We start from the raw sequence: 23,435 nt of genomic DNA, 5'->3' as shown, positions 1-23,435 counted from the left end.
TCACAGTAGAAGCAATCATCGACGACAAACCGTGGTATCACGACATCAAGAACTTTCTTCTAAAGCAAGAGTACCCTCTCGGGGCATCAAAGAAAGATAGAAAGACTTTGAAAAAGTTAGCTTGTAGATTCTTCCTGAATGAAGATGTTCTGTACAAGAGAAACTTCGACATGGTTCTGCTCAGATGCGTTGACAGAAAAGAAGCAGACATACTCATGAGAGAAATACATGAAGGTTCCTTTGGTACTCACACCAATGGACATACCATGACAAGGAAAATACTGAGAGCAGGATATTATTGGCTGACGATGGAGTCAGATTGCTACCAGTACGCAAGGAGGTGTCACAAATGTCAGATCTACGCCGATAAAATTCATGTGCCACCATCTCTTCTCAACATACTCTCTTCCCCTTGGCCTTTCTCCATGTGGGGAATCGACATGATTGGAATGATCGAACCAAAAGCGTCCAACGGACATCGCTTCATCTTGGTAGCCATAGACTATTTCACCAAATGGGTTGAAGCAGCCTCATATGCAAACGTTACAAGACAAGTTGTCGTCAGGTTTATCAAGAATCACATCATCTGTCGCTACGGCGTTCCTAGCAAGATAATCACTGACAATGGGTCAAATTTGAATAACAAAATGATGAAGGAGCTTTGTGAAGAATTCAAGATTGAACATCACAACTCATCTCCTTACAGGCCTAAGATGAATGGAGCTGTAGAAGCAGCTAACAAAAACATCAAGAAAATCATTCAGAAGATGGTCATCACTTACAAGGATTGGCATGAAATGCTCCCGTATGATCTTCATGGTTACCGTACATCAGTACGTACTTCGACTGGAGCAACTCCTTTCTCCCTTGTATATGGCATGGAGGCAGTCCTACCAATAGAGGTTGAGATTCCATCAATGAGAGTCTTGATGGAAGCAAAATTAACAGAAGCCGAGTGGTGTCAAAGCAGATTCGATGAATTGAACTTAATCGAAGAAAAGCGCATGACAGCTTTATGCCACGGACAGCTATATCAACAAAGAATGAAGAAAGCTTTCGACAAAAAGGTTCGACCTCGCACAATCAAAGAAGGCGACCTTGTACTCAAAAAGATTCAATCTTTTCTCACAGATTCGAGAGGGAAATGGACTCCCAATTATGACGGCCCCTACGTGGTCAAGAGAGCTTTCTCAGGAGGAGCCTTAATACTCACGACTATGGATGGAGAAGAATTCACCCGTCCTGTGAACGTCGACGCAGTCAAGAAATACTTCGCCTAAATAATTAAAAGAACAGCTCGCTAAGTTGAAAACTCGCAAAGAGCGGCTTAGGCAAAAAAGAGCGTCTCGGTGAATCGAAAACCCGAAAGGGCGGTTCAGGCAAAAGTTAGAGACATATAAAAAAAAAATAATAATGATAATAATCAATCCCGGTAAACTTAAAACCCGAAAGGGGTAGTTTACGCAAAAGTTAGGGATATATGGCAAGTAACTGTGTTCAGGACAAACTTGATCATTCAAAATCCATAGCGGAGTGTTCATCAGCAGTAGGTCATCTTCTACGAAGCACGAATACAGCGCGACTTGGAGTGGAAGGGAAAGATAACGGTCGTCACATTTCATCGTAGCCCTTTTCCCAAAAATAACCAATTTCCCACTTTGTAAATACTCCATGGAATCAAGCATTTGGCTGATTACCATTCCATATATAATAATTTGAGCCTTGTGCTTTCCTTTGCAATCTAGTCTTATTCAGTTTCTTGAAATGCATTTTAAATTTAAACAGTCATTTTCTTGAAACAAATGTTTTCATAAAAATAAAATGAATTTACTTGCAAAAATAAAGGTGAAATTTCTTTCTGAGGTTTACAAACAATAGGAAGAATGCAAATAGTTGCTCCGAGAACGGTTGAGACTCCGGGAACCAAGATTTCCCCATGAGGTCGCTTTGCGAACATCTCCCGATGACGGATCTTTACTTCAATTCATACTACTTACTTCGGACAGCGGACAACTGATAACCAGATATTCCCAACGGAGTTCGAACTCCAAGAAGAGGACATCTTCTGATCCACAAGAATTTCAGTCGTATCATAGGATTTTACATCCGCGACAATTCCATTCACATTCACTTTACATTTTATCATTGTCATAATATTCATGCATACATTACATCATAATTGCATAGTCGAATCAGGCTTTGATCCTGTGAATGCCTAAGTCATTGAGGCATGGACTCGAGTTTCCCCTGCAAGTTCTGGAGAAACTTTTTCCTTCGAGACAACAGTTCATACACAAGGATCTCCCCAAGCAAGTCAATAGATGGTAGGCTCCCTCAAAGAGATAGTTTGTTCACTTTTGGAAATCCTCAGCCGAGATTCTCCTGTAGAGCGACACTCGACAGTCTTCTTCAGATAAGACAGTCTGCTTCGCATTTTGGAATTCCCTACAAATTTGGTATTTTCCCAGCAAGATCCGGAAATGCCCCTTTTTTAAAGTAATTCAGAATCTCCCAGCAAGATTGACAAATGATTCCCCCCAGCAGAATCAGTGAATGGTAGTCTTCGTCCAGAAGATAGTTCATGATCCCCAGCGGAGTCAACAAATGGTAGTCGTTCCCCAAGGAAAGACAGTTTGTCTGTTAAATACTCAAGAGATCGACAAACGGCAGTTTCTTCAAACGGTTTGTCTATTTCTGGGATGCTTAGTTCCCCACAGAGTCGATGAATGGTAGTTTTCCTCTTAGGAAAACAGTTTGTTGATTCCCCAGGCACCAGTCGACGGATGGCAGTTTTCACCCCGAAAACAGTTCGTCCGCCTTCAAACAAAGTCATTAGCCCCTCAAAAGAGCGCGGGCCCATATGACAATCTTTCAAAGATGCCAAGTCAAAAGGGAAGATGGTGAAGTTTCTTTATTACCGTCAAATGGTATCTCATCTCCAAGTGCTGATGAGAAGTTTGATGAGGAAACAAACCCTTGAAGTTTCTTTATTACCGTCAAATGGTATCTTACCTCCAAGTGCTAGTAAGAAGTTTGATGAGGAAACAAACCCTTGAAGTTTCTTTATTACCATCAAATGGTATCTCATCTCCAAGTGTTGGTGAGAAGTTTGATGAGGAAACAAACCCTTGAAGTTTCTTTATTACCGTCAAATGGTATCTTACCTCCAAGTGCTGGTAAGAAGTTTGATGAGGAAACAAAACCTTGAAGTTTCTTTATTACCGTCAAATGGTATCTCATCTCCAAGTGCTGATGAGAAGTTTGATGAGGAAACAAACCTTGAAGTTTCTTTATTACCGTCAAATGGTATCTCATCTCCAAGTGCTGATGAGAAGTTTGATGAGGAAACAAACCCTTGAAGTTTCTTTATTACCATCAAATGGTATCTTACCTCCAAGTGCTGGTAAGAAGTTTGATGAGGAAACAAACCGTTGGAAATTTTCTCTTTATCTGAGATATTGTCCAAACACAACTAAGACCAGTTTCGAGATATGGACATCCGAAACAAGGGGGAGGTTGTTTACCTTTTTCTAAGTATCAACACTTAGTTAAAGAAGATGGATTGCGCATCCTACACTGATATCCATTCGCCAGAATCCACATCAAGTATTTCTGCAGAAGTTTGTCTCCTCATCCCCGCCGAGTGCGACAACGGGATCAAAGTCATGCAAAGATTATGTCAATTACAACATCTCAGGAGCGCCCAGAAATTCGGGCATTCCTCGATATTTAAGTCTCTTTTACGCAGGAGAGATCGAGATATCAATCTCTCTCCCTCCAGATAAAAGAAACTTAATTAGGGGCATCTGTCATACCCTAATTTTTGACACCCCCTGAGATGACATATCTTCAGGATTTTCATCAAGTCAGAGTAAGTACCTAGAGCAGTCTGACATTCAATCGAGGGTGTTCAAAGACAGGAAAACTCAGGCAAAGGATCAATCAATAGGAGGATTAGTCTCTAATACAATCATAAGACTCAAGAGCTTCATTATTTCACCTATGATTGATTAGACACCCAGTCATATAAGTACAAAATTACTCAGATCCACAAACTAGGGTTTTGAGCCTTATCAAGGACTAAAATCAGGGATCACCTTTGGGAAACCATAAAAAGCCCTAGGGGATCATTCAAAGACATCAATCACCTTCAAATAACTCATATGACAAGATCCACTGGACATCACACCTCATTTCAAAGTCTACAGTCATTATTTTCATCTGGTCGACAATTAGGGTTTTTGACCTAATTCACCAGGATAGTTGACTTTTAATCAGGGCATGAATCCAAAACTCAAGACATGATTAAAGAATCTCTACTACCTCAATATAATCCATTTACATCATTCATTTGAGGAAAAGATCTTGATTCTACACAAAAGTCCAAAATCTCACCTTATCTGGAAAAAGTCAACTGTATAGGATCACCATTGACTTTTGAGATCTTTGGTCAAAAAATGACTTTCAAGGATCAATATCATCAATATATGGATGGTAAAGTCATTTGACCAAAGAAATTCAAAGAAATTCATCAAGGAGCAAAAAGTCGGGAATTAGGGTTTTTTAAGGCATGGTGAGAACTCAAAATTTCACCTACACAACTCAAAAAACTTCCAACATGAAAGTTGTAGATCTTGCAAAATAAAACAACATCTTACAAAGGAACTTTTTTCAAAAGATCAATCATTTAAGAGTTTTAGAAGTTTTGGAGTTTTAGGTCATAAACACTTAGAAATATTTCTAAGTGTTTTAACCTAGTTTTCTTCCAACTTTGGCCTCATTTTTCACAAATTTGCCAAAGGATTTTGAAGAAACTCCAAACTAATGATTTTAATTAGATGTTTAGGGCTTTCCAAATTGTGTTCAACCTTCTCCAAATTCATTTTGAGCTAAGAGTTATGCTTGTTCAAAGTTGGCCTCATGAAGTGAAATTATAGGTCATGCATCATTTTTTAACTTTGAAATTTTGTGCACATGACCTCAAATATGGATGCTACACGACCCATAACACATCTGAAAACATGCCATGCATTCATTTTCACCATGCCATGATAATTGAGGAAGATTCCTAAAACAAGAACATGTGATTATGTAATGATTACATTTGTGAATTTATGGCAAATTGATGAATCACCCAAAGAATCTTCTCACCAACCAATTAGAGCTCACTTTGATCTGAAATGTTCCCTAAGATCAGATAGAATCAATGGATGGGGGAGCTGGCTCGAAAATGCAATGATCACACTTGGATATTCTTTGAAATTTCTTCATGGCTAAGAAACCAAACTTGCTTCACTAAGCAAGCTCACTCTCTCAATCAATACTGAGTCATTTGCCTATAAATAGGAGAGCATACTTCAGTAGAAAAACACACCAAAGCAACCATATTCCTTGCTTTCTCTTTCTCTTCTCATGCTTATTGTTTTTCAAAGTTCTTTGGCAAGAAGAATCGATTTCTTCAAACCAGAGCTTATCTTTGGAAAGTAAGCATTCTAACATCTCAAGGGAGGTCATTTGAGGTGATCCAAGCACCTGGATCATTTCTGCAAGTGGAGGAACACCATTGTTGCTCTCACTTAGGAGCAGTTGCAGTTGGAGGTCCATAGTGCAATTCAGAAGGTTTCCAATCCAGCTAAGCATCGAGGCACGTTCCATAGGAGGTAGTGAAGCTGTTCAGATGGCTGCAGCTCATCTGTAACTCAAGAATCATCACCCTCCATGTTCACTTGAAGCTGAAATCGAGGGAGGTCCATAGAGTAATTCAGGAAGATTGAGGTTACTAAAAGCATTCAGTTAGCATCACTGAGTCACAAGGAAGCTTTTGGGATCATTCATACAAGCTCAGTTGCTCTCTATCATCCTCACGACTTCCATTTTCAGAGGTAAGTTTCTGAACCTCATCTCTTTAATTTAAGCATTCTTTAAGAAATAGCTCGATTCTATCTTGTTCAGCATCATCAGAGGATTGAAAACCCTCTATCATCATTCATTTATCTTTCTGCATAGCCATTTAATTTGATTTTTAAGTTTTAGGGTTCTTCACGATTTCTGGTAAATTAGTTAGATATAGTTGATATAAATTTATGATAGTTACATATTTAGAATCGTGAGTGAATTTAGAGCAAGTTTGGTCTTTACATCTTTGCAAATGGTTGAGAAATGAGCAAGTTCATAAATTTGAAATTTGAGAGCTTGAGGTTGAAGACGAAGATGGTGGTGGCGCGCAATTTTCAAACTCAGGTCTAAGTTTATTTTATTTTGATTGATACCTGTTTCATTAACGACTAAAACGTGATAGCCCAGTGGTAAAGAGTGTTTGTGTGTTGCGCGTGCCCAAGGTCTGGGGTTCGAATCCCCCTCGCCCCAGACCTTTTGATTTTATTTCTTTTTTTCACTTCTATGCATTTGAGTAATATATGAATTGCAATGGAACCATGCATATGACACCAAGCGCGCGTTGGCTCAGTGGTGTTGTTTTGGGCTGGTAATACAAAGGGCGTGGGTTCAAACCTGGTTGGTGACAAAACCCTATTTTTTACCACCTTTTCCCATTTAATTTCTTCACAACTTTAACCAATTATTTAACCTATCAAATTAATTTATTTTCACTTCATTTTTCACACACTTGTCATTTAATATATCTATTTTGTGAATAATAAAAAAAATCATAAAAATATTATTCATTTCATATATTTTTATTAGGTTTAAAATAGTATGTTTTAAGTGTTTTTTTCTTAAATACTTTAAATATATATTCACTTTGTTTTAACCTAATCATTTTGTAAATAAGGTTTATGATAAAACCCTGTTTGTTTAGGTTTTAATTAGGCATAGGTCTTCATCTTTACCTTAATTAAGTTGACTTTTGTCAATTTTCAAAACTGTTTTCAATCTCCGAATAAGTCAAATGATTAGGGTTTTCAAACAACAAAACCTTGTATCATTCTAAATCATTTTCCAACTGTTTTTATAACCAGTACTGTAAAGTACTGGGCCTCTAATAGAGTGTAAGTCCCAAACACCTTCTCTTCTTAGCTTGTTTTCAAAACTGTATTTTCAAAATCTTCTTTCTGTTTTCAAAACATTCTTCTGGTATTTGAAGGGCATTATTCCCGGTGAAACTCTTCAGATACCTATGTGACCTTTGTCCATCTTCACTTCTTCTGTTTTCAAAAACCATTAACTGTTTATCATATATATATTCAACTATTATCAACAAAACAACAAAAATTACTGTTGAGGCTCTGTACATACTTCTCCAAAGGCCTCCACTCCATCCAGGTTAGGCTTTACAAGCTTTCAATTTACAGTCTTTATTTAAATTACTGTCAAATATAAACTGTGCATATATTAGTTTAGAACTACGTTTGAGTATAAACCCTAGGACAGTTAAACCATATATATATATTATAGGAATATGGCCTAGGATTGAGAATGTCTTCCCGGTGAAGGCTCTTTCCTAATTAGAGATCTGTAGTTCAAACCCCCAAGATGAATTATTCCCGGTGAAACATCTTGGTAAAAACCTTAGAATCCAAATAATAGGACACATCCACCCAAAGAGGAATTATTCCCGGTGAAACCTCTTACCCATTTGCTTAGAGCCAAAATAAGTTCAAAACTACATAGCTTTCTCTTGTGCTATAACAAGGACCCTCGATTAGCCTCCTCTTGGGCTTTGTACAAGGACCCACAGGCTTCTTAAAAGCATTTCCAGCTTCCTCTTGAGCTTGTATACAAGGACCCATCAGGTTTCTTATAAACATAGGAACAGGTCTTTAGTCACCTTTTAGCCTACCCTGGTGAGTTTCTTCCAATTTAAACCAGACTTTAAACAAGCTACGTTTGTCTCAATTTTGCATTGAGTACACCTTTTGGAATGAGAGACATGGACAGTCTCTGTCACCCTTATCTTCATCAATCTTCCTTAGCAGAGTCTAGGATCTATGTTTATTTTCTCCTCAGCATGAGTCAGCCTTCATCTTGGGCTTTAAACAAGAAGTCTCCACTAGATAATCTTTCTGCCAATCATTTCAATAAAATTCCCTGGAAAGGGTTAGCTTCCACACATTCCTTCATGTTAATAAAATTCCCTGGAAAGGGTTAGCCTCCAAAGTCAATTAATAAATAAATAAAGATTCATTTCTCCTAGGAGATAATTTCCCCAAAAGAGTCAAAATCCTTGGAAAGGGTTAGCCTCCAAAGTCAATTAATAAAAATCTGTTTAAAATGTCAAAATCCCTGGAAAGGGTTAGCCTCCAAATCAATCCATCATTTCAATAAAATTCCCTGGAAAGGGTTAGCTTCCACACATTCCTTCATGTTAATAAAATTCCCTGGAAAGGGTTAGCCTCCAAAGTCAATTTATAAATAAATAAAGATTCATTTCTCCTAGGAGATAATTTCCCCAAAAGAGTCAAAACCCCTGGAAAGGGTCAGCCTCCAAAAACATGATAAAGTCAGTCTTTTACCAAATAATTTCTCCAGCTGAGTCAAAATCCCTGGAAAGGGTTAGCTTCCAAAGAAAAACAGTCTTTCAATAAATAAAATCTCCTCAATAAAGTCAAAACCAACAAAAACAGTTAGCCTCAACCTTGGGCTTCATACAAGGCACCAAACAATAAAACTCCCTTGTCAAAGAGTCTGCCACAACCTTGGGCTTTGTACAAGGCAGAAAATAATGTTTTCCCTAGCTAGAGTCAGCCACAACCTTGGGCTTTGTACAAGGCACGCAAAATAGAGTCATTCATAGTCTCAAAAATTCAGTTATCATTAGCAGTTAGCCACAACCTTGGGCTTTGTACAAGGCACACAAATAGAGTCTCCCTAATTAGAGTCAGCCTCAATTCTGGGCTTTGTACAGAACACCAAATAAAAATCCATCAAATAAACACTCTCCAATTAGGGTCAGCCTCAATTCTGGGCTTTGTACAGAACACCAAAAACTCCTTAGTTTAAATTCTCTCCAGTAGAGTTATTATTTCAATAAGTCAATAAAATCAATCAAAAAGCCTCAAGCTTGGGCCTCATACAAGCCAGTTAAAATTCAAATCTTTTATACAGTAGATAGACATAGCTTATCTCTATAGAGAGATATTTTTACTACTCTACCACATTCAAACAAACATTACATTTCATTTCAATTTTAATCAAGTCTCCCATTTAGGATTTTGAAAGGCATGAGCTGGCAGTAAAACCCAGACATGTGGTAACTTTCCCTAATTTGGATGAGCATCTTTCTTTCATTTAAGAGGCATTTGACTGGTATACTTGCACATACACAAGTAAGGTCCCCCTCTTGAATGAAATAAATTTAGTTATTCTGTCACTCTTTTAAATGTTTGTGGTAGAATAGTACAAATACCTCTCTGTAAAGATGATTTCATGTCTCTTTACTGTAAACAGAGATTTAATTCCAAGCTTCAACCTTGAGCTTCAAGCAAGGCACCAAAAACAATTAATTTCCCTAGTTAGTTCCCCGAACTACATTAAGCTCTGACTTCCACTAGGGATATGTAGGCATGAGGTTCACAAGGAATCTCAGCGAGCTAATAAAATACCAAAAATAGTCAGTCTGTCTGTCTGTCTGTCTGTCTTTCTTTAATCAATTCATTTCCTTCTCCTAATACAAAGGAGAAACTTTCCCAATCATTAGCAATAAACACAAACACAATGACACAGAGAAGGTTCCTGTAGAGTACTACAGATATGTAGGGTGTTTAAACACTTCCCTATGTATAACCGACCCCCCGGACTCCAGAATTTCTAGTCTAGGTGAAATCCCCACACTTAGCAAACTCCTAGGGTTTAGTTGAGATCTTTTTTCCCCTTTCCTACTCGTAGGACAAATAAGAAAGGTCGTGTGATATCGTAGGAAGAACTGAAACAAAATTCATCCCACCACGGGCGCATTCTCCTTCCAAATTTCGCGTGAAGGGTTTAGCGTGCCGTCCTCCCAAGTGAAACGGGGAGGTAAAGAAAACGACCACCACAGTACCATGTTCAAATTCTTCCTGATTCTAACAGTCGAAATTATGTAGCAAAATATGTTTAATAATGAATTCATGAGATGCAGTGCATATGTCTGTCTTGATTTTTTTTTAAAGCATTAAAACAAAAGATGTAGAAAGCGTGATGTTTATAAAACGTGATGTTTGTAAAAGGAGATATCAACTCAGCTTTTATGGCAAACCTTAAGGAGTCAGGATGCCTTTTTGGTGACAGTATGCTTTCGAACTAACCATGCTTCAGTTAGGACTTTCAAGGGTTGTAACGTGGCTTGGTTCACGGTTTAAGAAACATAGGATAATGGCTCAAAAATTTATTTATACCCATCCCAATCTTCGTGATGTTCTTCGATCCTATGCTCAGTTAACTCTACGTTTAAGCCTTAGCAAAGTTTGAAGTTGTAACATTGATATTTGATGATGATTAAAGTACCGGAGGTTTATTTGGACAGAAAGTCATCCTCTTTTTTTTGGAATACTTTCTTTTTGTCGAGGATTTGTAGTGACCTCTTTTGAAATGTTTTTTTTTGTCGAGGAAATTTTTAGAAACCTCCTTTTTACATTGATTTTGTTATCCCTAACTTTTTCCTGAACTGTTTATTTTGAGATTACAGCCAGCGGGATGTTTTGATTTTTTGATAAGTCTCCTTCGTAGGTTTTGACTTAACAGTTTCTTCTCTTTTTGATGGATATTGACTACCTGACTTAATGGCTGCGGGAACCCATCATTATTTGGTGTAAACAACGGCTAGCATAATTGAGTTAACTGAGTAGCTACCCTGCCCCAAGTTATGATTAAAGGGTTTCAATTTGCACGTGAAAGAAAACTCCTACACCTTAGGCTCAAAGGGGTTGACGAGGGATTAACATCCTTATGTCTCCCCTGTTTAGGAATTGAAACAATGCCTGTACATCGTCAGCATAGTCTATTTGAAAGGATATTGTATGAGGTTGCGGTAGCATTTTCGTCATTCTCCCTCAAAAGGCATACAGCTTTAGCAGGAGTTAAGTATCACAAAACATATGCAAAGTAAAGACGCAGTTTAAAATGAGTGATAGCGAAATGAATTGTTCAAGACAAACATATGCAATGCACTGATGATGATTATTAAAACAGATAATGTCTATCATAAGTCGAATGTTTAAACAAACGAGATAGAATTTGCAAATGCGAGTAAAGCTAATGAACCAATAGTCCATCCTTCTAGACGTTAATCAGTCTTGTCATGATTAGGCATGGGAGCAGTGATCACCACAGGAGTCTTAGGAGGATTGAACTCAATTTCCCCAACATCGATCCTGTCTTGGATCTTGATCTTTAATGCCCAGCATTTATTGATATCGTGCCCGGGCCTATTGGAATGGTAGGCACATCGCACGTTTGGATTTTGTTTAGAAGAGGAGGTGTTGATGTGTTGAGGAGGATCCCTCACAGTAATCATTCCCGCCTTCAAAAGATATTGCAATGCCTGATCTAATGAATATGTTAATTTTGGTGAATTGACGCCTAGGTGCACCTGGCTTGCATCGTTGTTGTGGAAATGGTGTAGAGATTCAGAGTATCCGGGGTTCGAGCTTTCGGAATGTGTATCTAATGAGAATGTTTCAGAATGTCTGGGGTTCGAGCTTCCGGAATGTATATCTGATTGGAATGTTTCAGAAGTCTGGGGGTCAAGCTTCTAGAATGTTCATCTGATTAGAACTTTCAGAATGTCTGGGGTTCGAGCTTCCGGAATGTATATCTGATTGGAATGTTTCAGAAGTCTGGGGGTCAAGCTTCCAGAATGTTCATCTGATTGGAACTTTCAGAATGTCCAAGGTTCGAGCTTCCGGAATGTATATCTGATTGGAATGTTTCAGAAGTCTGTGGGTCAAGCTTCTAGAATGTTCATCTGATTGGAACTTTCAGAATGTCCGGGGTTCGAGCTTCTGGAATGTATATCTAATTTGAATGTTTCAGAAGTCTGGGGGTCAAGCTTCCAGAATGTTCATCTGATTGGAACTTTCAGAATATCCGGGGTTCGAGCTTCCGGAATGTATATCTGATGTAGGTGTCTTCAGAATGTCTGGAGTGATATGCTTTCTAGAATGTATATCGGACAGAGATTGATTTGTTGATGGTATTTGTCTGACCAGTTGGTCGACCTGAAAGGCAAAGTTAGTTTTATGTGATGTTATGAATGCAAATGCAATCTTTTCAAGGATCTTTAGGAATTTAGTTAGCAACATTAGAAAATGATTTGGTCGCGTCTTTGTCTGAAGAATTATGACTTTTGTCTTTGAACTTATTTCTTTGAGAATCAAGCTCACCATATCGAGTGGGTCATCGCCTCTGATTTGGGATATCTATGAATTTGAAGGTACAAGGCTAGAGGAAAATAAATCTTCTTGCCCCTTGATAGGTATGGTGTCTTTGAATTGGAAGACATATGGCCAGAGGAAAGTAAATCCTCTTGCCCCTTGATATGGTTTTTAGTCCTTGATAAGAGCTCCTAAAATTGTGCGCCCTAAATCCCTAAGATCCTTGAAAGGGTTAGTTAATATTCTATGTTATGATGTCATGATGTCATGATGTTATGCGAATGCAATGTATCAGGCAAAGCGTAAGATAGTAAGGACGAGTGAGTCCCACAAGAAAAACCTGCAAGGAAACCAAAAGGTTAGTAGCATACACAAGCAAGTCACACAAGTGTCCTTAAGTTTAAAGGCTTGCATGAATCCATAGGTAAGTACCCTCCCCACTGAAGTTTAGTTGGTTCATCCTGTCCTATATAAAGATCGGGTTCTAGGGAGCTCATATCATTGACCTTTATCGAAGGCACTTATTTCAGTTCAGCACTTATTTCGAAGGCACTTATTTCTTCGAGTATCAACCAACTTCCGTTAGAACCAAAGCCAGCCATCTCGCTACTTTCTAATAGGCCAAGGTCAAGTTCAACTAGGGTTCTAGGGGAAAATTAGTGCTTAATGACACCACGCAGCAGCCAAGTGTTTCCCCAAGTCGGATCCCAAGGAACACCAGGACAAACCAATGTGCCACACTAACGATGGCCACCATATCAACTGCATCAGTATACGCCGTGCAGTCTCCTTGGTCTCATGCCATTTACCTAAGATACTCAGATCCGGGTTAGGATCTTTCACACAAGTAAACCCAAATAGGCCCACAAATATAAAGCAAATAATTGAAAACAATTAAGTGAATCCTAAACTTTAAGGTAACCCCTCTTTTCTTCGAAAGCATCCCCAGCAGAGTCGCCAGTTCTGTAACATGGTGGGAGAACTAACTTTTTTTTGAAATGTTGCGGATAGCAAGAGTCGCCACAGACTTTTATTATCCAATTTAATAGAAAGGCTAAAAGAACAGGAAAAGACCTTTTAAAAAGATTTTGAGTTTGGGGGGTAGGTTATACAAAGGGAAGGTGTAAGCACCCTTTGTATCCAGGGTTATCCATGGGCTCTTAATTGCTTAGCTCACTTTTGTTTTCAAAAACGCTTGTAGTGTGGTGTGTGATTAAGAAAATGTTTGAATAATAACTTTAGCTTGTAAATAAGCGTAGTCTTTTTGAATTTGATTTGAAAAGAAGTGGGAAAGATATTGAATTTTGAATTTGAATATGAATAGAGCAAGCAATTAAGAGCACCTACCCTAAGTTAAAAAATTGTTCTTTTAGCTTTTCAAATTGAAAAGGCTATCCATACCATAAGAGGGTAGGAAGTCCTTTCATTGGATGTTGAAGAGTCATCGAGAGTCATCGTTCGCCATAATACTGTCCCTACCATAAAGAGGGCAGGTAGTCTTTAGGGAAGGATATAATAGTCATTAAGGCAACAGTAAGGATACCTTAGCAATGGGACAATAATCTTATTTCCGAGGCAGCATCGAAGGACTAGATCTCGTATGATGATTTTCAATCTTTTAAAGGCAACCTTGCTTTAGGTATCCTCAGAATCGAGGGACTTGACTATTTTGACATTGAAGGCAACAGGCAACAGTAATAAGGCAACGAGAAGGGTTACCCTAAAGGTGTGTGGATGCACAATCACGTGATTGAATTCAGATAATTTATCTTGTAAAATTAGTGATTCTATGTTCATTCAAGGCTTGCACTCCCTAAGATTACTAACCACGCAGTTAATAAAATACGGAAATTAAAGGCAGAAATAAAAGTTCCTACGCTATTACAATAAACACCTGTGGGTAGTAAAATAAAGGCGGAAAATAAAAGGTCCTAATTACTATTACATCAAAATTGAATAGGCAACCCATACACCTTCTAATATTTAAATAACTGAAATTAAATAAATAAATAGATAAATGGCGTAATTAAAAAGGAAAATTAAAATGATGGCAGAAAAATAAAAGGCAAACAAAATAAATAATTAAAGACATGCGACATACACTAGAGTGAGAGATGAGAAGAGAAGTTCACGAATAAGTTTGTTTATAAAAACAGGGTTAAAAAACCTAATGGGTAAACCAAAGGGCAAAAACCTATAGTTAATAGACAACTCTTACATTGTTGATAATAAAAACCTATGGTTTATTGAGTAAGGCTAAACCTGATTAAAACCTAAAATTAACTTAAAATTCTTAAACCTAAAATTAATTAAAATTATTAAACCTAAAATTAATTAAAATTATTAAAATTATTAAAACTAGAAACCGTAGTTTAGCAACTTGGACTTTTGTGGATTTCTGATCTTTCAATGATGAATCATTCTCAGTCCTTAATCAAATGATGAATGATACTTCAAAATGAGGATGTTGGAAAAAAATTAGGAGTTTTGACTGTACTGTGACCACAGTTGACTTTTAGGTCAAATTAGTCGACTATTGACCATTTGAGCTGTTGATTGATCAATCTTATGAATCAGAGCTTGAAACTTGGCAAGAGAATACTGTGAAGCATATGACAGGCCATGGATTTCACTTGAAGTATCAAAAGTGGATTTTACTTTGAGAGGAACAAAACCCTAGTTAGGGGTTGATTGCTTAGGAGAGAATATTCAGTCAAGTATTGAGACTTTGATATTCAAATGAGCTTAAGTATGAAAATGTGGTGGGCACATTTTGGGGTATGACATATATGCAGTTCAAATACTACACAACAACAGTTTCTACGAATAATTCCAAGGAAATTCACACAGCGACATCACAGACAGCAAAATTATACCAATACATAGAGATACTATTAATTCCCTAAACCCCACATATGGTCCATCATATCCCTGTTTATAGAGCAAGAAACCCACCCTTACCTTATATTCGAAGTCTGCTCTACAATTTCGGTTGAATCTAAGCTTTCCGACTTCGCGTAATTCATCAGTTTTTCTCTTCACGGCATTATTCTCGTATCTCTTTTCTTTTCCAATTTTCCTCTTCTCTCTGTCGTCTTTTTTTTTCCCAAATGTTATGTTACTGAGTTTCTAAAAACCTAGGTGTATCCTCACTTCTCAATTATTCCAATTTGGGCCAAAACCAAATTACACGTACAACATAATATCACTCACCCATCTAATTTATTTTCATTAAACTCCCTATTTACTCTTTACCTTATATTTTACGGTCTAATTTTATTTACTCGGAAAATTCCCAAAACGATACACGTCACTCTAATAATATTTCTAATACTAAAAATATTTAAATTTCCGATTAATTATCGATCCGCTATCCTGAACTAGTACCGACTAAATCATCCCAAAATACGAAAAATTTCACTAAACACTCCAAACGTCTAAATTAAGCAAGTAATCGAATTTCCGGACGTTACAACTCTCCTCCACTTAAAAGATTTTCATCCTCGAAAATTTACCCGACACCACCATCCTTAATTTCATTCTAGTTTCCAACTCTCCGACCCCCAAGTTATGCTTAACAACACTCTAACTACTATTCCTTCGAAACGATCGAACTCAACAAGGTTTAAATCTAACATACTAATCATTCAACAAAATTCTTATTTCCAAGATGCTCCAATTTAATTAACAACCAAAATCTTAATTCCATGTCAACAAGCTCCAACAATACTTGCACTGTCTTCTTAAGAAGTACATTGCACCAATAACTTACAACCGAAGCATAACTGAGAAGCATAGCTTCTCTCCTACTTAGTTTCAAACCAACTCCTGCAACAAGAAATTCGAAGACAACAAGTGCCGATAGTGTTGTACACACTTTTCATGTACTAAGGGATAAACAACAAATAGACGACTCTAGCCGAACGGACCGACCTGCTCTGATACCACTAATGTAACACCCCAAATCTACCCGATAAATTATACGGAAAAATCACAGTATAAATTCCAAACAAGTTCATTTGAGGTACCACATATTCATCATTTCAAAAACATTTAAGGCTTACTTGCCTTCATATAGATACATATCACATAACATAAACGACAATTTAATTAATCTTAAAAAAATAAATTTGTCCAAAACAATTATTTTAACTCGCAGCGGAATCATCAAACTTCACAAAATTTATTTTATTCATAGCATTTTGACAAAACAACTTTGAGTCATAAACCAAAGTAAAACATCACTAAAATCCAGAAAACATAACAAATAATAAAAACAATAATTAAACCAATTGTTTATCCCCCCGAGTGCTACGTATCAGAGCGACCACCGACTTGACTCACAACATCTTAATCTTCATCGAAGCTATCACCTGCAGGTTACCATTATAAAGGTAACGGCGAAACAAAAGAAAGGGGTGAGATATCAAACAATATAAACAGGGTGATGATAAACAGTATATTCAGGTTCAAGTTATAATAATTATCGCTTTGTGGTATAATCGTTACCGTCTAGTTTACTTCATTGTTTCAATCAACAACACAAGTCACAATATCTCACATAAGATCATATTCAAAGTTCACAACAAGTCACATAAATTCACGCATCAAAAACACATAACATCGTAATCACTCAAATGAAATGCGACTCTAACTAATGCACATGCATGAGGTACCCAGGGCTTCAGCCCCCATCGCCAATTGCCAAATAATAGAGGCATCAAAATAGGCATAAGCCTTCGTTGCTGTTTGCCAATCCAGGTCGTCGCTAAAACAGGCAAATCATAAGACACTGATGAAATGCAACAAATCACAAACATCGCAAAAAAACGTCGCGAGGCATACACCTATATCACAAACACGTCGCCAAACATCGTCACAATATATCAACAATTATTGATAAACAACTGTCACCTTACATCCTGCACTTCGCAATAATTCACAAAACTCATCGCAACATCACAATATATCACACGACAAATCAACAACAATAATTCATCACAGATAATTCACGCAAACATCGCCATGCTTCACAAAACTCAGGAAAATATGTCACGTCGCAACATTACCAAAAACACCGCAAGCACAACAATTATCGGATTATTCCGAAACACTCCTATTATTATTCGACTCGCGATATATTTTCCCGTCTATTATTATATTCCTACTCACTAACAAGATTTAGAATCAAAACTGTCACTTCAAAATTCACCCGGCTAAAAGTATCCCAGCCTGTTATTTATTTCTTATTATGCTACTAATATTAGCTCTGCACTGTTCCCAATTATTATCCCTCTAATTCATTATACCTATTAGATTAATTCCACTATATAAATGTTTCTAAGTCTAAATTATTATTACTATTACCATTATTATTATAATTATTACTAACTATTATTATTGTTATTATATTATTAAATCATTATATAAATTTTTAACGTGGCCCCGTTTAATTATTTTGTTCTAATCACATCATGATTGTGATAAAGATATATGTTTATTTTTGAAATTAGGGGTATAGCATTAATTTTTGGTTCTAAGTGTGATTATTGTTACCAGTATAATTTATTTCCCATATAGAACTAGTATCAAATTTAAATGGAAGGTAGCAGGTGATGTTATTAATACCTATATATTAGTTACGCAAGTACAAGTATATATATAGTTTGATCTAATTTAGTTATAATGTTGCATGTGATTTAATCACCAGTTATTCTCTTCCCTATCAATATATTTTTATTTTGTATTGTTAATTAAACAACTTTAGTTTATAATAAATTAAATGAAAAGGTGCACTACTTAATAAAGTGGGACTCCCGTCCCACCTGTATGGTGACCGTCCCTTAAGGGACTCCCATGTCACCTAAAAGGGGCTCGCCCATTATAGTTAACCTCCCGTCCCACCTTCAGTGTGGGACCCTCTCCCCTTTAACTACATTTGGGACGTGCGTCCCCTTTCCAAGGCCTCCGTCCCTTATAATTTTCTTCTATTTTCAGACTCGGTTTATCAATTACGGTCTCTGTTTTTAACTCACAAACTATTTCTATTCCCCAGAATTCACAACCAGAAAATTATCATCGATTAAAAGTTCCAATTGCATCCAAATTCACAAATAACAAATGCAGTTCAATTACTACACAGCAACAATTTCTACGAATAATTCCCAGAAAATTCACACAGCGACATCACAGACAACAAAATTATACCAATACACAGAGATAATATTAAATCCCTAAACCCCACATATGGTCCATCATATCCCTGCTTATAGAGCAAGAACCCCACCCTTAGCTTATATTCGGAGTCTGCTCTACAATTTCGGTTGAATCCATGCTTTCCGACTTCGCATAATTCATCAGTTTTTCTATTCACGGCATAATTCTCGTATCTCTTTTCTTTTCCAATTTTCCTCTTCTCTCTGTCGTCCTTCTCTTTTTTCCCAAATGTTATGTTACTGAGTTTCTAAAAACCTAAGTGTATCCTCACTTCTCAATTATTCCAATTTGGGCCAAAACCAAATTACACGTACAACATAATATCACTCAGCCCATCTAATTTATTTTCATTAAACTCCCTATTTACTCTTTACCTTATATTTTACGGTCTAATTTTATTTACTCGGAAAATTCTCAAAACGATACACGTCACTCTAATAATATTTCTAATACTAAAAATATTAAAATTTCCGATTAATTATCGATCCGCTATCCTGAACTAATACCGACTAAATCATCCCAAAATACGAAAATTTCACTAAACACTCCAAACGTCTAAATTAAGCAAGTAATCGAATTTCCGGACGTTACAACTCTCCTCAACTTAAAAGATTTTCGTCCTCGAAATTTCCCCAACACCACCATCCTTAATTTCATTCTAGTTTCCAACTCTCCGACCCCCAAGTTGTGCTTGACAACACTCTAACTACTAATCCTTCGAAACAATCGAACTCAACAAGGTTTAAATCTAACATACTAATCATTCAACAAAATTCTTATTTCCATGATGCTCCAACTTAATTAACAACCAAAATCTTAATTCCATGTCAACAAGCTCCAGCAATACTTGCACTGTCTTCTTAAGAAGTACATTGCACCAACAACTTACAACCGAAACATAACCGAGAAGCATAGCTTCTCCCCTACTTAGTTTCAAACCAACTCCTGCAACAAGAAATTCGAAGACAACAAGTGCCGATAGTGTTGTACACACTTTTCGTGTACTAAGGGATAAACAACAATTAGACGACTCTAGCCGAACGGACCGACCTGCTCTGATACCACTAATGTAACACCCCAAATCTACCCGATAAATTATACGGAAAAATCACAGTATAAACTCCAAACAAGTTCATTTGAGGTATCACATATTCGTCATTTCAAAAACATTTAAGGCTTACTTGCCTTCATATAGATACATATCACATAACATAAACGACAATTTAATTAATCTTAAAAAAATAACTTTGTCCAAAACAATTATTTTAACTCGCAGCGGAATCATCAAACCTCACAAAATTTATTTTATTCATAGCATTTTGACAAAACAACTTTGAGTCATAAACCAAAGTAAAACATCACTAAAATCCAGCAAACATAACAAATAATAAAAACAATAATTAAAACAATTGTTTATCCCCCCGAGTGCTACGTATCAGAGCGACCACCGACTTGACTCACAACATCTTAATCTTCATCGAAGCTATCACCTGCACGTTACCAGTATAAAGGTAACGGCAAAACAAAAGAAATGGGTGAGATATCAAACAATATAACCAGGGTGATGATAAACAGTATATTCAGGTTCAAGTTATAATAATTATAGCTTTGTGGTATAATCGTTACCGTCTAGTTTACTTCACTGTTTCAATCAACAACACAAGTCACAATATCTCACATAAGATCATATTCAAAGTTCACAACAAGTCACATAAATTCACGCATCAAAAACACATAACATCGTAATCACTCAAATGAAATGCGACTCTAACTAATGCACATGCATGAGGTACCCAGGGCTTCAGCCCCCATCGCCAATTGCCAAATAATAGAGGCATCAAAATAGGCATAAGCCTTCGTTGCTGTTTGCCAATCCAGATCGTCGCTAAAACAGGCAAATCATAAGACACTGATGAAATGCAACAAATCACAAACATCGCAAAAAAACGTCGCGAGGCATACACCTATATCACAAACACGTCGCCAAACATCGTCACAATATATCAACAATTATTGATAAACAACTGTCACCTTACATCCTGCACTTCGCAATAATTCACAAAACTCATCGCAACATCACAATATATCACACGACAAATCAACAACAATAATTCATCACAGATAATTCACGCAAACATCGCCATGCTTCACAAAACTCAGGAAAATATGTCACGTCGCAACATTACCAAAAACACCGCAAGCACAACAATTATCGGATTATTCCGAAACACTCCTATTATTATTCGACTCGCTATATATTTTCCCGTCTATTATTATATTCCTACTCACTAACAAGATTTAGAATCAGAACTGTCACTTCAAAATTCACCCGGCTAAAAGTATCTCAGCCTGTTATTTATTTCTTATTATGCTACTAATATTAGCTCTGCACTGTTCCCAATTATTATCCCTCTAATTCATTATACCTGTTAGATTAATTCCACTATATAAATGTTTCTAAGTCTAAATTATTATTACTATTACCATTATTATTATAATTATTACTAATTATTATTATTGTTATTATATTATTAAATCATTATATAAATTTTTAACGTGGCCCCGTTTAATTATTTTGTTCTAATCACATCATGATTGTGATAAAGATATATGTTTATTTTTGAAATTAGGGGTATAGCATTAATTTTTGGTTCTAAGTGTGATTATTGTTACCAGTATAATTTATTTCCCATATAGAACTAGTATCAAATTTAAATGGAAGGTAGCAGGTGATGTTATTAATACCTATATATTAGTTACGCAAGTACAAGTATATATATAGTTTGATCTAATTTAGTTATAATGTTGCATGTGATTTAATCACCAGTTATTCTCTTCCCTATCAATATATTTTTATTTTGTATTGTTAATTAAACAACTTTAGTTTATAATAAATTAAATGAAAAGGTGCACTACTTAATAAAGTGGGACTCCCGTCCCACCTGTATGGTGACCGTCCCTTAAGGGACTCCCATGTCACCTAAAAGGGGCTCGCCCATTATAGTTAACATCCCGTCCCACCTTCAGTGTGGGACCCTCTCCCCTTTAACTACATTTGGGACGTGCGTCCCCTTTCCAAGGCCTCCGTCCCTTATAATTTTCTTCTATTTTCAGACTCGGTTTATCAATTACGGTCTCTGTTTTTAACTCACAAACTATTTCTATTCCCCAGAATTCACAACCAGAAAATTATCATCGATTAAAAGTTCCAATTGCATCCAAATTCACAAATAACAAATGCAGTTCAATTACTACACAGCAACAATTTCTACGAATAATTCCCAGAAAATTCACACAGCGACATCACAGACAACAAAATTATACCAATACACAGAGATAATATTAAATCCCTAAACCCCACATATGGTCCATCATATCCCTGCTTATAGAGCAAGAACCCCACCCTTAGCTTATATTCGGAGTCTGCTCTACAATTTCGGTTGAATCCATGCTTTCCGACTTCGCATAATTCATCAGTTTTTCTATTCACGGCATAATTCTCGTATCTCTTTTCTTTTCCAATTTTCCTCTTCTCTCTGTCGTCCTTCTCTTTTTTCCCAAATGTTATGTTACTGAGTTTCTAAAAACCTAAGTGTGTAACACCCCATATTTTCTAAATTTAATTTAATTGGAAATTAAATTATTATTTGGAATTATTCAGTATTTTGTGGAATTATTTGGAAAGAAATATGAGATAGGCTATTGGGCCAAGTGTGGTGTTAGTAAAGAGGGGGGGGTGCTATGTTAGTAAAAGGTCTTGTTCCAATTAAGGCTTATTTTATAAAATAATAAGGAAAATTGGAAAATGAGGAAAAAGGAGTCAGAACGTGAAAGATGAGAAGTGGAAGAGAAGAGCTGAGGAACGTAAAGAGGAAACAAGGAGGAGAGGACCAAAGATCAAGAACTCTTGGCTAAGGTAAGGGGGGACTCTCTGGTTATCATCTATTATCGTGTTCTTAGATAATAATATTGATTAGGGATGTTGTTGAGTCAATTGGGTCATATGTTAGGTTTAGGGAGGTTATGAATTGATGAAAATTGCAATGGATTATTGGTTGATTATGTGTTGTTTTGATGTGTGATGATGAATAATGATGCAATTGATGATTAGCTGCCTGTATATGATGTTTAGAGTCAGTTTTGGACTCAAATTGAGTCAAATCGCAGGTCTGACGCAGACCCGAAAATCTATGAAATCGCCAGTTCGCGCCGCGTCCTAGTGTTGGCGCCGCGAAGGCGTACTTTTCCTCGCATCGCGCCGCGTCCATGAGTTGGCGCCGCGAACGTGTTGGTATGGCTTCAGGTCGCGCCGCGTAGTCTTGGTCGCGCCGCGTACTGTAGCGTTAGTTGTTTCCTTGGGAAAGTTAAATGATGTGTAACTTTCGAACCGTAGGTCCATTTTTAGTGTCGTTTCGAGCACGATGAATCTTATGAGATAACCTACGTGTTTAAATGATAAAATGAGGTGTGGATCCAATTATTTGTAAGTATGATTTTATTTCTTGGTGATTGATGTATTGTACATATAAGTGATGAGATATGTTAAAATACATGCTATGTGGAAATATTAGTCATGTGATGATTTGTAGAGAATTGTATGATGTTGATTGATTGTATTGGAATGATGTGGGTACATGTGTGTTCTTCTTATTGATGATGATGATTGATGTGGACACATGTATGTTCTTTAATGATGATGATGATGATGATGATTGACTGTATTGAATGATGCTAATGTATATAAACATACTTTGATGATGATGATGTTAATGATGATGATGAAATGAGTATTTGATGATGTTACTCATTAGACTTGACGATGGTATAAGTATGTTGTATATGTTGCATTCATTCATGTGCATTGATGATACTGTATCCATAAGGGTGTGTTGGATCAGTGAAGGGCATGAT

This window comes from Vicia villosa, unplaced genomic scaffold (assembly GCF_029867415.1).
Source record: "Vicia villosa cultivar HV-30 ecotype Madison, WI unplaced genomic scaffold, Vvil1.0 ctg.002417F_1_1, whole genome shotgun sequence".
NCBI lineage: Eukaryota > Viridiplantae > Streptophyta > Magnoliopsida > Fabales > Fabaceae > Vicia > Vicia villosa.
The sequence above is the reverse complement of the archived record's forward strand: the minus strand, read 5'-3'. Positions refer to the sequence as shown.